Source organism: Lathyrus oleraceus, chromosome 5 (genome assembly GCF_024323335.1).
Source record: "Lathyrus oleraceus cultivar Zhongwan6 chromosome 5, CAAS_Psat_ZW6_1.0, whole genome shotgun sequence".
Lineage (NCBI taxonomy): Eukaryota > Viridiplantae > Streptophyta > Magnoliopsida > Fabales > Fabaceae > Lathyrus > Lathyrus oleraceus.
The window spans coordinates 528,916,245-528,925,846 of NC_066583.1; the positions used below are offsets into that span (position 1 = coordinate 528,916,245).

At 38.3% G+C, this 9,602-nt stretch overlaps 1 long non-coding RNA gene across 1 annotated transcript; it reads right to left on the reverse strand.

Annotated features, from left to right (window-relative positions):
• Positions 1 to 6,588: 6,588 nt before the first annotated feature.
• LOC127086114 (uncharacterized) lies at positions 6,589 to 7,990 on the reverse strand. Its single transcript, XR_007789395.1, has 2 exons — positions 7,608 to 7,990; positions 6,589 to 6,883 (listed from the first exon to the last, which is right to left on the reverse strand). It is a non-coding gene; the product is annotated as an uncharacterized LOC127086114 (long non-coding RNA).
• Positions 7,991 to 9,602: the final 1,612 nt, after the last annotated feature.

Sequence of the window (9,602 nt, forward strand, 5' to 3'; positions counted from 1 at the left end):
AATAGGATTTTCCATCCGTATCTAGACAAGTTTGTTGTGGTGTTTATTGACGATATTTTGGTGTATTCGAAATCTGAAGAAGAGCATGCTGAACATTTGAGAGTGGTTTTAAGAGTTCTACGAGAAAAGAAGTTATTCGCTAAACTGTCTAAGTGTGAATTTTGGTTAGAAGAGGTTAGTTTTCTTGGTCATGTGATTTCAAGAGGTGGTGTTGCTGTTGATCCTTCTAAGATAGAAGCGGTATCTAAGTGGGAAGCTCCGAAGTCAGTTTCTGAGATAAGGAGTTTTCTTGGACTTGCAGGTTATTATAGGAAGTTCATTGAGGGATTTTCTAAGTTGGCGTTACCGTTGACGATGTTGACTAGAAAGGGGCAAGCGTTTGTTTGGGACTCAAAATGTGAAGAAGGTTTCCAAGAGTTAAAGAGAAGGTTAACTACTGCTCCTATTCTGATATTACCAAGTCCGTCGGAATTATTTGAGGTTTACTGTGATGCTTCATTGTTGGGTTTGGGTGGTGTGTTGATGCAGAATAAGCAGGTTGTAGCTTATGCTTCGAGACAACTGAAGGTTCATGAGAGGAACTATCCGACACACGATTTAGAGTTGGCAGCTGTGGTTTTTGTTCTGAAGTTATGGAGGCATTATTTGTACGGGTCAAGATTTGAGGTTTTCAGTGACCATAAAAGTTTAAAGTATTTGTTTGATCAGAAAGAGCTGAATATGAGACAGAGGAGATGGTTAGAGTTTCTGAAGGATTATGACTTTGGTTTGAATTACCATCCGGGTAAAGCAAACGTAGTGGCTGATGCATTGAGTCGGAAATCATTGCATATGTCTATGTTAATGGTTAAGGAATTGGATTTAATTGAACAGTTCAGAGACTTGAGTTTGGTGTGTGAGAGTACTCACAATAGTGTTAAATTGGGAATGTTGAAGTTAACGAGTGGTATTCTGGATGAGATTAGAGAGGGTCAGAAATCCGATGTGCTTTTGGTTGATAAGTTGACTCTAGTGAATCAAGGTCAAGATGGTGAATTCAGAGTTGATGAGAATGGTGTTTTGAAATTTGGTAATCGGGTATGTATTCCGGATGTTACCGAACTTAAGAAGAGTATTCTTGAGGAAGGACATCGTAGTGGCCTGAGTATTCATCCTGGAGCTACGAAGATGTATCATGATTTGAAAAAGTTATTTTGGTGGCCGGGAATGAAAAGAGAAATTGCGAGTTTTGTTTATTCTTGTTTGACTTGTCAGAAGTCAAAGATTGAGCATCAGAAGCCGTCTGGGCTAATGCAACCGTTGGCTATTCCAGAGTGGAAGTGGGATAGTATCAGTATGGATTTTGTCTCTGGTTTACCGAGAACGATTAAGAATTTTGAAGCTATTTGGGTGATTGTTGACAGATTGACAAAATCGGCTCATTTTATTCCGATCAGAATGGACTATCCATTGGAGAGATTAGCTGAGTTGTATATTGAGAAAATTGTAAGTTTGCATGGTATTCCGTCGAGTATTGTTTCGGACAGAGATCCTAGATTTACATCGAAGTTCTGGGAAGGTTTGCAGAGGGCTTTGGGAACCAAGTTGAGATTGAGTTCTGCATATCAGCCGCAGACTGATGGTCAGACTGAGAGGACGATTCAGTCACTAGAGGATCTTTTGAGGGCTTGTGTTTTGGAAAAGGGAGGTGCTTGGGATTGTTATTTACCTTTGATTGAGTTTACCTACAACAATAGTTTTCATTCGAGCATTGGTATGGCACCGTTTGAAGCTTTGTATGGTAGGAGATGTCGGACACCTTTATGTTGGTATGAGTCCGGTGAGAGTGCTGTGGTTGGACCGGAGATTGTTCAACAGACTACGGAAAAGATTAAGATGATTCAGGAGAAGATGAGGATTGCTCAGAGTCGTCAGAAGAGTTATCACGACAAGAGGAGGAAGTCACTTGAGTTTCAAGAGGGAGATCATGTGTTTCTTCGTGTTACTCCGATAACTGGGGTTGGTCGATCTTTGAAGTCGAAGAAGTTGACACCTCGATTTATTGGTCCTTATCAGATTTTGGAGAGGATAGGGGAAGTAGCCTATCGTATCGCTTTACCGCCGTCACTTGCGAATTTGCATGAGGTTTTTCATGTGTCTCAGTTGAGGAGGTACATTCATGATCCGTCGCATGTGGTCCAAGTAGATGATGTCCAGGTGAGAGATAACCTGACTGTTGAAACATCACCTATGAGGATTGAGGATCGAGAGTTGAAGCAGTTGCGGGGTAAAGAGATTGTTTTGGTGAAGGTAGCTTGGGGAGGACCAGCAGGTGGCAATGTGACTTGGGAACTTGAGAGTCAGATGAAGGAGTCTTATCCAGAGTTATTCGCTTGAGGTATGTTTTCGAGGACGAAAACTCTTTTAGTGGGGGAGAGTTGTAACACCCCGATAAAATAAGATAATTATTTAATTTAAGTTAATAATATATTTATTAATTTAATTAAATAATTGGATTATTATTGGAATTATTATTATTGGGTTATTATTTTATTGGAATAAAAGTTGGAATTAGAAAAGGTCCCATTTAGTAAAAAGGGTTATTTTCACGTGAAAAGGAAAAAGGGACAGAAAAGTGGAAAAAGGGCAAAGAGAGCCAGAGAACAAGGGTTGAAGAGAGGAAGAGCTTGAAGCTTAAAGATTCGCCGAATTAACTCAGGTAAGGGGGGTTTATCGTCGATTAATGGGTATTATGGGATAACATGTAATGGGTAGTGATAGACTATTGATTTACCTCTGATTGGAATGATGTATGATGAAATTGTGAAATATTGGATGAACGAAATTTGGATTATAAATGGAGGAAATTCGTAGGAATTAGATGTAATAATGTTAGATTTTGTGAAATCGAATAGGGTATGAATTGTGTTAGAAGATATGAACGAATAATATGTAAAATTGGACTGTGGAAGGTTGGATTGGATAGATCTCGTAGCAGAGAAAGCCATAGCAGATCTGGAAGTCTGGTTTCTGGTCATACGCGTATGGCACTAGGCAATACGCGTATGGATGAGGAAGATGATGTTTTGAGCGTAGTTTGGTCTCTGTTGGTACGCGTATGGGGAAGTGATACGCGTAGCATACGCGTATGAGATGGTGTTACGCGTATGGGATTTGGCTGAGAAATGGGCCATACGCGTATGGGACTAGGCAGTACGCGTATGGGCAGGATTGTGATTTTTCTATGCTGTTGTTGTGCAGTTTTTGGTTGTTCAGCTGAGTAATGTGATTTAGCTGATGTACGATATATTAGGGATCATTTCCCGTTGTTTTGAGTAGTATAGGTATTAGTAGAGTGTGCTAATACTGTGGTTGCTCTTGGGCATGATCTGATATGCTTATGTGATAAAATACTGATTGATGTGTGATGGTATGCATGATCTTGTGAATGTATCAGTTATGTGTGCATTGTGAAATAGACTGTTTTATGGCTTAGAGTGTGAGCATATGTCTATTCTTGAATTGTGGTTGATGATTTAGCATTGCTAGGTGATTAGCATGCATATTGTGGCCTTTATGGTGGTAGCTAATTCCCATGGTGAGGAATTAGTGAGTTAGTCATTTTGGACTGTTGTTGATGTTTGCATGCTAGGTGAATTAGCGTGCATATCATAGCCCTTGGGGTGGTAGCTAATTCCCATGGTGAGGAATTAGTGAGTGAGTCACTAGGTCTCAAATGAGTGGGACTAGTGGGCTTGGTAGCCGTGCCTGGATTTGGACGGTGAGGTGAACTATATGTTCACAAATAGTCGGTACCGCATGCATGGAGTCTCATTGCATAATATGTGTATGGCGTATAATATGAATGGATGTATTCCAATATTATACGTGGGTTTGTGTTGATATTGAGTATGAGCATGAATTGTATTGGTATTGAGTATGATATTTGAATTGATGTGCCGTTACTGAATGTGTGATGTGATTAGGGTGATTAATGTGTTAAATTACTTAACATGACATGATATTTTATAATGTTCATTATATTGATTGAGGAACTCACCCTTACAACTATTTTTCAGGTAACGAGCAGTGATTGAGTAGAAGCTAGTGCTTGGAGTCTAGTGTAGTCTCCTTAGTGGGTCATGCTCTGATAGATGTAACATCGGGATGGGACGTTTTACCTTGTTGAATAATTTTACATGTAATTGTGTTACATGTTCCACATAATTGATTTAATTTCTATCCGCTGCGTACTATGCAAACGTTTTATTTGATAAATAAATGAGCATGACAATCTACTTTGAGGAAATGTGTGAAGTTGTTTGTGTGACACCCTTAACTGCATAATTACTCTGATTTATATGTTGCTATTTTAATTAAATATTTGGGGTATTTTAGAAGGGTGTTACACAGGCCACCCCAAGAGAATGAGAAGTCAATCACTCCTATAAATGTTTAATCAAAGGGATACAATTCCAAGACACTGGGGCAAGCAAGTTTGAGATTTTCAGATGACAAGACTGCTTCATAACTTTGTGACTGAGGCAATTCATGCAGATACCCAATAGACTAGGGTAGAGGTAAGATACGAAGGTACCAGGAGCTTTTCTAGTATCTCTGGTCCATCCAGAATCTTTTCAAGTATCTATGGTCCATCTACAATCTTTTCCAGTATCTCTGGTCCATCTAGAATCTTTTCCAGTTTCTTTGGTCCATCCAGAATCTTTTCCAGTATCCCTGGTCTGTCCAGAAGCTTTTCCAGTATCTCCTGTCCGCCCAAAATCTTTTCCAGTATCTCTTGTCCGTCCAGAAGCTTTTCCAGTATCTCTTGTCTGTCCATAATCTTTTCCAGTATCTCTGGTCCGTCCAAAATCTTTTTCAGTATCTTTGGTCAATCCATAATCTTTTCCAGTATCTCTAGTCTGTCCAAGATTTGTTGTCTTCTCTAGTCCGTCCTGAGTATCTTGTTCTCTTTGGCCTAGCCCATAATATCCTTCCTCCCAAGCAAGATCATGTGGAATCCCCAACAGTGGTGGTAATATACAACATTCTCATAAATAATAGTTTCTTTGGTATAGTCAGTGGCGAGTCGAAGTCTCCTATATGCCAGAAATCCTGCCTTGTGGGCATCATCCATATGGCTCCATAAGCATCCATACATCATGAAAATAAAGTATACAACATGTATATCATGTTCCTCATTTACAATTGAAATCCCCATAAAATATCAGTAAATCCCAGCAGATGAACCTATAAAAGTCAAACTGCCATCCACATACCATGTGACCCTTCTTAACGGGAAAATTTTCAGATACTTTGGTATTTAATCCTCTTCTACCTCGAATAACCTAAAAGTTGTCACAATTCACGCATTTCGATTTTAAGTGGATTAAATAGGGGCAACTGTCATACCCCAAAATTTTCCCTCCCCTTTTCACATTTTCGTCTTTTCACTTAACCATTGACTTGAGATTTATCTGCACACATTCATGTGCATCATTCATTGGTACTTGATAGTTGATCACTATAGATTCAAAGCTACATGGCTTGCAAAGTTAGGGTTTGTGTGTGGATCAAACCTTAAAAGTGTGACTTGGCTCTTCATCTGATCATGGGGAAGTGAAACCCTAATTTGCCTGATCTTTGAGATATGGATTCAAGAAGACTTCATCATGTCACTCCTCAGGTCATTCAAACCCTAATTCTTGATGATATGGTTATGGGACCATGTGGGTACCTTTTTGGGCCTTATCTTGGCTACCTAAACCCTAATTGAGGGCTTAAACATTGGAGATTTACTTGTGAAACATCATGATTGATTCAAAGACCTTGATTGAAGGGTATGCTTCATGAAACCCTAATTAGGGAAGATATGGTCCTAAAAGGCCCTATGGCTTGACTTTTCATCTTGGGCTCATTGAATACCCTAATCTATGGGGAAGTGATGCTTGACTATCATATCATGCATCATCCATTGTCTACATGCCTACATGGTGGATATCTCATCTAATTCAGGTATTGGCTCAAGCATCCATATATGAATCATATTTAACATTTCCTAGGCGATTGACTTAGGTCTTTGGTATTGGCAAATGCATAGGCCCATAAATCTTGATTCATTTCATGTGGTGCAGATGGACAAGGATGACTGACCCATTCAAGTATTGGTTCCATTGATTCATGCATTGTTGGTTAAATATTAGTCATTGTTCCATATGAATCATGTCTTGTTTGCATTACACATGAAAACCCTAATTCAAGATCCACAGTTGACTTTGGTCAATTGTTGGCTTTTTGGTCAGCCATCCATTTGATCCTTTGCATTGGGTTCAATTTACACTTTTGTTTAACAAGTTTTCAAATTCATTAACTATTGATCCCTTTTTCCATCATTTGGTACATTCAATTCAAATTCATGTTTCAAACATGTTTTCCAATATCCATTTGATACATGCTTTCCATTCATGAAGGTCTTCCATTTATAGACTCTTTATTCATGCAATTTCCATAACAATTTCATTTTTCATTCAATACTCAAAATTGCATCCATAAATGATTTCTCATTTTGCAAATTCACTTATACACATTTCATTCATAGACACATTCTAATTCATACCAAATTTCTATTTTTACTCAATTGTCAACTTTGCATTCAAAATCCAATTTGCATTTACAAAAGATCCATGAACATAAATCCATGATAATGCATTACACATTAGAAATGTACATCCAAATGAACATAAACTAATATATAACCTAAGATACCATCAACTACTTAACCTATCCTAATCACATTGACCATGATGGCATTGATCAAACCCTCTGCATTGCTTCTGCAGCATCAGTTACCATCTTCCTGCATTGAGTTTCAAAAGGAGAGAAGCATGAAAAAACCATTTCCAACCTGCAAGTCCACCAACAATTTAAGTCAGAATGTATCCACCTGCAATAACAAAAATTCATGAAGTTGCAAAGCTGAAAGCATAATAGAGTTAGTTAACTCAATGAATTTCCCAACTGATTTTTTTTACACTAACAAATTATCCTAACTATAAGAACTGATGCAGGCCATCAATCTAACACAACTAACTTTTTTAACGGATGCTTTAAACATTACAGAAACATTAAGTTGAAATGCAACTCTGCAGGAAATCGATTCAGTCCAATAAACTCAAACGAAATTAAACTCAAACTCATTTACAAATTAACCAAAAATTCAAAAACAAATTAATTTCAGATTCATTTCCAATTCCATTAACAGAACAATTACATTACTAACCAACCCTAACTAAGTTTTAATCGAATTTGTTCAGCTAACTAATTTCTGCATTTGAGTTTCATTTGAAGTGAATTTCCGAGTTTCTAACAGAATCACAGTCTATAAATTGACTTCATCATCACAAATTCAGGGGATCACAGAAAAACACGCTCTCTTATCTCTCATTACTATCTCTCTCAACCTCACTTCAGAGCTCGTTTCTCTATTGTTGCTTAGAGCCTCACCTTGAAGCTCTGAAACAACAAGAGCTAAGCCGAATTAAGCTCTCGCGCACATCAACAAGAAATGCATCAAGCATAGAGGAAGAAGAAGAAAGAAGAAGAACAGAAGGAGGGAAGAATTAACGAACCAGAACATACATGAGATCTCGTCGTCATCGCCGTCTTCAGCTTCACCTTCTCCGGTAGGTTGCTCGAATCTTTTTCTGCATTTCACTTCAAATCTGTTTCCAGTTTGTAGCTTAGAGCTTGGGGAATCAGAGCCCTAACCTTTTGGGCTCCGATTCCTCCGAATCTTCAGTTAGTTTTGGAATTAGGACCTAGGGTTCTTCCACACTTTTGATCAATTAGAACTTAGGGTTCAATTTCGATGGAAATTAGTGGCAATTTTGCTTTTAGGTTGAAAAGATGAAGAGAATGGTGTCCTTATTTTCAGATTCTGGAAATCTCCACCGCCGAGGGAACCTCGGGCACGGCGGAGGCGGAAGTGGTAAGTGAGAGAGAGGGAGAGACATCTGAAGGATTTTTTACCTAATTAACCCACATTTTCGAAGAAATTCCCAAAATAACCCAGTTTTAAAAAAAATTCCCAATATACCCCACTTTTAGAGGGAGGCGCCAATTGGATTGGCGCCCCCTCTTAAAAATTGCAAGGAGGCGCCAATTGGATTGGCTAGGGCACCTGCCCTAGCCAATCCAATTGGCGCCTATGTGTAATTTTTAAGAGGGGGCGCCAATCCAATTGGCGCCTCCCTTAAAAAAGACTCAAATGAAAAAACCTCCAACATGAAAGTTGTATACCTTTTCAAGACAATGAATTTGGATATAAAATTTGCAACATTTGGATTTTTTTTGAGAAAGTTATGGGCAGTTGAAGTTGGACTTCTGAGTTTTTCAACTACTATCTGACCGATAATGTTTTGTATTATTGCATGTGTTTCTTTTAGGAATATGAATTTTTGTCCAACATAACATTTGAAGTAGACATCTTAAATTTTCCAATGCACTTGGTCCCACCTCAAAATAATTAAAAATGAGTGAGTTAGATCCCTGCAAACTCGACCCAAAATTAGGGTTTCTGTCAAAATGACCTATAATGTTTTGAAATTAATGATGAGCTTCCAAGTTTCAAATGGATTTTTGATGAACATGAAAGTTGTTCATATGGCGACTGTTGTTAAAAATTGAATGGAGGCGCCAATTGGATTGGCTAGGGCAGGTGCCCTAGCCTAGGGTAGGTGCCCTAGCCAATCCAATTGGCGCCTATGTGTATGTTTTAAAAGGAGGCGCCAACTCAATTGCCGAGTCCCTCATAAAATGCCTTTTTTGTCTTATAAATAGATGCGTAGTGTGACCTATTTGCATGGAGCTTTTAAACACTGATTTGTTAGATGATAATGCTAGGGGACAAGGTATACTACTTTCACGCCTAAAGTCATATTATAATAGTTTTTATTTAGATGAGCATTCTACCGAAGATGCTCGAATCATCAAAACTAGGTGTTACATTATGTTGTTACTAGGATCCTTTTTATTTCCCGAAGGTAGTGGTTCTAGCATGCATATTATGTACTTACCTTTACTTAGACATATAGATAGAATAGGTAGTTATAGTTGGGGATCCGCATGTCTAGCCTATCTCTATAGTTCTTTGTGCAAAAACTCCCACAAAGATACTTCTACATTTTCTGGATGTGCTGTTTTGCTACAAGCATGGGGATGGTCAAGACTACCGTCTCTAGCACCGGTCAATAGCAACCCCTTCACTTTTCCATATGCAAAAAAGTAAGTTGTTTAAATTGCTATATCTTTACTTCCTCCCTTACAGTTTATTACCCATAAGTAATTTATTTTAACTTTTTGGTGTAGATGGTCGGCACGCGGTATGAATTACAGCAGATGTCCGAGACACTGTATTACTCAATATCGCAACCTGTTGGATCACCTTCGACCGACATATGTAAGCAAAATAATTTCATTATTTCTTCATATTATGTTGACTTTTTCTACATTCATTTAAATCCTATCGTCTTTAACATTTCAGTTCATTTGGCGTCCATACCTTAATATGGATCATGAGCATCAGATCAACCCTGAAGACGCAGCCGTATGGACAACATGCACAC